Raw genomic sequence first — 6,272 nt, 5'->3', positions numbered from 1 at the left:
ACAACATTGTTTCAAAGATTAAATCAAGTCTTGATAATGTGCCCGATGAAGATAAAAATCCCGATTGTGTGCCCCCACGGGAGATTGATCGTGAAATTGTTTGAAAAATTTGAATGATTAATCTCTCGATAATTAAAAAGGTCCCTCAATTAAATTTATTTGTGAAAAATAAATAAAATTGCCCCACTTAAAAGCATTAATTACCCTTTCAAATGGTAATTATAAAATTAACCTAGGTTAATTTTGTCCTCATTTGCATCCTTGTCAGCTTGTGGAGTGAAAATAAATTTCTTGTTGAGCTAGCAAAATGTTATCCCGTTTGAGAACCATCATTTTGAGCATGTACGATGTTATCAACGACCTCCTGAGTAATGTTATCTGGTATGTACCTTATCCCGAGCTTGTTTGCAACTTTCTGTACAAATTTCCTTTTTTTTCGGCATGTGTTAGGCTATTTTAAATGTTTTCAATTTTCACCATTTCATTTTAGCGCATTTGTCTTGTATGTTTGCGGATATGCATTTTATGTTAGTGCTTTTGATAGTTTAGCACAATTGTCTATTTTGTTCACGCTTTTGTGATGTATGTTAGCGCTTTCATTATGTTATTGCTTTTTCTTTGAGTGTTCTCACTTTTGTGAAAAAGGTTAGCGCATTCGACTGTTTCACACTTTTACTCCAAGTGTTAGCGCTTTCGTTATTTTGGTTCACGCATATGTGTGTTTCAACGCCTGTGCTTAATAGAATAGCACATTTGGTGAAAAAATGAATTTTTTTGATTTTGACTATGTTAAAATTCATTTAGACGATTTGATTTGATATTTTGATGTGTGAATTTGATAGATAGATATGCTAATTGATAAGGATTTGATAAATTTGATTCATAGGATAAATGATTGATTGATTTGATTGGTCGATTGATAGATTAGCACTTAGAGACCGTTTCAATCTTTGATAAAGAACTTGATAGAGTTAACTGAACTCAGTGATTGATAAAAAATCATTTCTGATGATTTAAAAGTTGATTTGATAGCCTGATTTTCTTTGTAGAAAAGGTTTGATCGATTGTTGATGTGATGAATCGTTTGTTTGATAGATTGATAGATAAGGGATCTCTTAGATTTTATAGATAGATAATTGATAAAGATCAAATTCTCTTGTTAAACAAGAGAAGATTGATGTTCTCCAGTGTCGGGAGAAATTCTCGGCCATGCGCCATTTGGTGCCAGAGCTTACACAGGATGAGATTAGACATATAGATGCCTACGGATTATGTCATTTGTTGTACATGCCTAATATTACCCATAATAGGGGTTTGTTGACTGCCTTAGCAAAGAAATGGCATAGTGAGCATAATACTTTCCACCTATCCACTGGTGAGATCAGTGTTACACTCGAGGATGTCTACAAGATTCTACACATCCCCATGACTAGTGAGTTAGTCTAGTATGATTTTCAGGACCTTGAAGGGACAGAGGCTTACATAGCCATATTTGGTGATGAGAGCATTTATAGAGGACATATTCGATGGGAGGATATGATCATGTACTACGAGACTCCCAGTTATTCTTGCAGGATTGATTGGCGGATTCATCTGCCCAAATAGGAGATCTCGAGGTTTCCTTGTTGGTTGGGGTGAGATTCTACAAAGCATGATACAACATCAGACTCGATATATGCATGGGGTGTTTGCATGCTTTCTCATTTATATCATGATCTTCATTAGGTTGTCTTTGATGACATTGCTAGTTTGTCTACAGGATGTACGGGTTAAAGTACAAAGCTATGTCACACTTTTATAAAGGAAATGGCCAATGATGATTCAACTTTTTAAATTAAATCAATAGAAAGTGAAATATATCTTTTGAATTTTGAAATGATGTAAACTTATCAAATTTGTATTCTTATGTCTATTTTAAGTTTGTAATTTTAACAAAAATTTAAAAAATTATTTGAATATAGTTTTTCTATAAAATAAACACTATAATTTAGTTGCTGAAAAAATGCTAAAATTGAAGTTACACAAGCCACCACACTTTATTTAGTAAAATTTACTTTTTTTTCTGGAATTTTTTTTTTGTATATTGATAACTTGAAACTTTAGTGCATGAATATATTGTTTCCTATTTTTTATAAGTATATATTTTTTAATAAATTTGAAAAGTTGTGTGTGCTAAAATATAATTGTTTCCAATTCCCACCACCTTTTTTCTTAATTATTTATCCAAATCAAAAAATAATTATATTATCTTGACATAGATTCTTTTCTCTACTGCATCATATTTTTTCAATTTTTAAAAATAAATTTTAGTATTTTTCCTTGACAAGATAATCAACCTTATATTTTAGTGCTGATAACCTACTTTCAATAAAATTAAAATATAAAACATGAAAAACTAAATAAAATATTAAAAGATATATATTTTGGAAAATTCACTTGTAGATCTATAAAAGGGTATTTTTAGATTTCAAAAAAAATATTATTTATAAGTAGGATTTGTTGAAACATCGAGTTTTTTTTGTTTTTTTTGTAATTAGACCAAAAGTAGTAAAAATATACATTTAGTAGACACTTCCAATTGGAAAAGTTGTGGCCCATATATAACTTAGCTATAATGAATCTATGTAGACCATATGTTTGACTAAAATTAATTTTTAATTAGAATTACTTAAATTCACTTGTGTTGATAAGTTAGCTTGAAACGTGACACTGTTTTGTGCTTTTACCCATACACTTTTACAGATTTGGTGCTGGGTGCACATTGCTGTTACTCGGCCTATCCATCATAGAGTTCATGTTGATAAGCAACCATATGTCTATTTATATGCAGGTATCCTTACTCAGTATAAGATGGGTAAGATGGAGTATTGATGCTGGGTTCTGGATTCACTAGATAGCATCATTTGGAGACCCTATATTGAGTGTGAGCCATGGATGGATGATGTGTGAACGTTACCATATATTTTGCAGAGTAGATATTTGATTGTTTGTACTCCATACATTGTCGAGTGACAGTTGATTTGTCACATTTTTGAGACAGTTTGGTATCATTCAACACATGCCTACTAGTGTCGCCATGTATGCACAATGATACAAGGATAGGTGAGATTGGGGACCTTCTTTTTCTTTTGAGATAACACGCGCAGATTTTTTGGTTGCTCCAATGGTAGCTTATGATTTGAGATTACACATTTTGGATCCCGGGATCAGTGCGGATTATGATCTGTTTATGCTTGCACACCCTTTTCCTCGTATCACTAATCCAACAGACCCTCCTCCTAGCTCAAGAGATGAGGAGGATGATTCAGATGATTCCATCACTAGGAGATAGAGACGGAGATGAGAGCTTAGAGCCGCTTGAGAGGCCGGAGATGAGGGAGATGGAGGAGGAGATGGAGGTGGTAGGAAACTTGGGCGGAGAGGAGGTCGATTGAGAGTCTGTGGAGGACCTTTTGGACTGATTGGTAGGGTTGGGAGACCACTTCCCATGAGATGGAGAGATGTAGGATGGATTGGAAGGGATAAAGGTAGGGCAGGTATGAGATCAGTTAGAGGATTACCCTCTACAGGAGGAGGCAGGAGTACTAGATTGGACAGGGGTCAAGGGAGAGGCATTGATTTTGGTTAGATTCAGCTAGATCCTAGGGTTATTGAATCTCATGGTGGAAGGGATGAGGTGGAGGAGTATTCAGAGGATCATGTTCCTCTCATTAGATGACGAGTCTTGAGGGATATGCGGGTTGTGATTCCAGTAGGTGGAGATGAGGGGATTCAGGATGCACCTCAGTAGGATGTGCCAGAGCAAGAGACCTTAGATGATCTCAAAGCACATATAGATCAGCTTAGGGCACAAGTGCAGACACTTATCAAAGAGAGAGTCAGGGCTGTTAGGAGACAGTAGGATACTCAGGCCCTTCTTGATCACATTCAACAAGTTGGATCTGGCACTCTCTCAGTCGATACCGTTAGAACACTATTTCAGGCTAGGAAGGAGACAACACACTATTGGCTTGATGATTGTAATGGATGACTTCATGTGTTGTGATTGGTGGCACATGTATACACACACATATCTTCACATTGTCTCAGTCATATTAGTTAAGACAAACCGGTACTACTCCTAGGTCTTTGTATTACAAAACTGATATTATATGTTTTGAAGGTGTCTAACTGGTATATGTAGACAACTAGTTTATGCAAGAATTACATGACACCATCTTGGAGATTCAACGAAGGTCAATAAGGAAGCAAATGGAGGACAATCAGTCTATGAGCTGGAAGAGGTTAACTCTTAACTAGTATTGGTGTTCCAACCGGTTTCACTGATTGTGTGATGAGTTATCACCGATTGTGATGAGTTATCCCTAAACCAACAGATTTGGTGGCAATCTGTGATGTATTATGTTAGATTGTCTAGATACACTACACCTAGGAAATTGTGATGGAGTTCTTGAGCCGACATAAAATCTAATGTCTATATAATGACATTGTGATGAACTATTTTTAAGATGCGAGATAGAAGTGTTAAGTTGTTGCAATTTACTAAAGTCATTGCAGAGTATGTTAGTGATGCAGTTTTGAGTGAGGAGAAGAGGATCTATTCAAGCAAGATGTTCTACTTCTAGATCACACCACATGTTGTTTTCTAATCACTACAATAGTCAAATCCCCTAACTAGGTAAGCTCTAACAAGCTTCATTGTACAAATCCTTTAACTAGGCGATCCATTATTTTGGGTTTGAAATCCTCTACCGAGGTTGCTCCTAACAGGGTACTACCTTTAATAGGGTATAGCTCCTAACAAAGCTTTGGGATCTTTAACAGGATTCGCTCCTAGCAAAGCACATTGTAGACCTTAACCGGTCAGTTACCTATTACTGTAGATAGTTAACTTGTGAGTCCCATCTCATCGTGGTTTTTCCCAGTTGGGTTTTCCACGTATAAACACTTGTGTTATGGTGGATGTTTTACTTGTTGTGGATGCTTTAATATCATTTTGGATTGCATGCATAATATTAAGTAAACTGGTTAACTATCTTTACCGGTCTGTGTTTAAAGTGGTCTTGTTTTTGTTGTCACTGATTCACCCCCCCTCTCTCTTCTTTATAAGTCTATCCCACACTGGCAATGATTATATGAGGATTTAGTTTCAAAGAGACAGAGAGTAGAGAGATATCAGAGTACTGTGAGGATGGCTACCAATAGTGGTGGGGTCATGGGACCTCCTCAGACGAGTGGAGATCAGGGAGGGGGCAACCATTTGGAGGATCTTCTTGCCCACAGCCACAGAGACAAATAGAGTCAAGTGATAGTGGCACATGCCAACCTTGACTTGTAGATGTGATTTATATTGATGAGGCACTTGCATTTTATTATTTATCTGATATCATTGTATACTTGCACTTTTATTGTTTTATGATGATCTATATGCAGACATGGACTCTATATGATGATGATATATGGTTTATTATATACATGCTACTCTATATGATGATGATCTATATGCTTCATCATTTATATATGTAGTGATTATATGGATGATGTTATGATGATCTTTTCTTTCTTTTATTTTATGATGATGATGTTCTATATGACGCAATGATGATGAAATGAAAATGCATTTGATTTTGATTTTGATGATCATGGATGCACAATGAAAATGATTCTATAATGCTTTACTTAAATGATGCAAATGCAATGATCTATATGAGTACGCATCTAATGATTACGCATGCAAATGAATGTTGATTTTTTTAATTTTTAATGTGTATGCATATAATGATTTAAAATGCAAATGACCTTCATGAAATGTTTTTGATTTTGATGATTTAAAATGCAAATGATGATTATGAAATGCAATTTATGGATGCTTATATGTAATTCTTATAATGATAAATTAATTTAAGTGCGAAGATGCAACTAAATGACTTTAATGGACAAAAATGAACTAAAATGATAACGAACCTAATGCAAATAAAAATGATGATATACTACATGATTAATGAAATGCACTTAATGAAATGCAAGATAATGCAATGATTGAATGTAACTAAATGAAATGAATGATAATAACTTAAATGATTCTAAAGATGAATGAACCTACAATGATAAAATGCAAATTGTTTTTTTTTGTCCAAGTATACTCAATCTTTATTTATGACCGTTGATCTCTGAATGAAATGAAATTCTTATAATGCAACTAACAATGAATGCTTATAATGTAGATGAATAATGAGCTAATCTAAAATTATCTAACTAAAATGATACTTCCA

Source organism: Cryptomeria japonica, chromosome 2 (genome assembly GCF_030272615.1).
Source record: "Cryptomeria japonica chromosome 2, Sugi_1.0, whole genome shotgun sequence".
NCBI classification, from domain to species: Eukaryota; Viridiplantae; Streptophyta; class Pinopsida; order Cupressales; family Cupressaceae; genus Cryptomeria; species Cryptomeria japonica.
This window is presented reverse-complemented; position numbering follows the sequence as displayed.